The sequence below is a fragment of the Halyomorpha halys genome, unplaced genomic scaffold, assembly GCF_000696795.3.
Source record: "Halyomorpha halys isolate HHAL.00 unplaced genomic scaffold, Hhal_1.1 Scaffold516.1, whole genome shotgun sequence".
NCBI lineage: Eukaryota > Metazoa > Arthropoda > Insecta > Hemiptera > Pentatomidae > Halyomorpha > Halyomorpha halys.
In genome coordinates this window covers 433,362-433,986 of record NW_027115901.1, presented here as the reverse complement: position 1 = coordinate 433,986, position 625 = coordinate 433,362, and the positions used below count along the sequence as shown (strand labels likewise).

At 28.6% G+C, this 625-nt stretch overlaps 1 protein-coding gene across 1 annotated transcript in view; it reads right to left on the bottom strand.

The window, feature by feature from the left end:
- LOC106683775 (uncharacterized) overlaps positions 1-625 on the bottom strand; it is a 365,532-nt gene that overhangs the window by 4,054 nt on the left and 360,853 nt on the right. The gene's annotated exons all lie outside the window — the stretch shown is intronic.

Here is a 625-nt window from a genome sequence, read left to right as displayed (position 1 = left end):
AAAAAAAAAAAAAAAAAACTAGAACAACTGTTCTTATATTTAAAACAATTTTGAGGCCACTGCTGATCTCTGTGAAGTCTGGGGAGCAGCATCCTTCACGAAAAGGAAAAAATTATAATCTTTTCAAAATAAAGTCATGAGAATTGCAGTGGATGCTCCTTGGTCCATAAGAAATAGTCAATTGCATCAGGAAGTACAAATGGAGTTGATAGAGGATTACATAAAAAAACAGTTCATTAAATTCCACTCCCAGTTGCCGATAGTTAAAGTAGCAGTGACCTAAAACTTTGGAAACCCAACCTCAACCCAAAGACTGAAGCCCAGGCTGCTGCAGGGTATTCTGTTATAAAGTCTATATTTATTAATTCTTTTATTCACACTACTTATATTTTACTTATTATTATTATTCTTTTTTTCAAATTAACTTGTTTTGTTTTTTAACATAAGAGGGTAATTGTTTGTTTTGTTAGGTCTACAAATATTATTTTTTGTTATTAATTTTACTTTTCTCTTTTATTAAGAAGCATTATTTTTATCTATTTATTTTATATTGTTTTCTTTTAATTATAACATTGTATATAATTGTGGGTGTCTTTTGTACGATATTATACCCCCATAATCAATT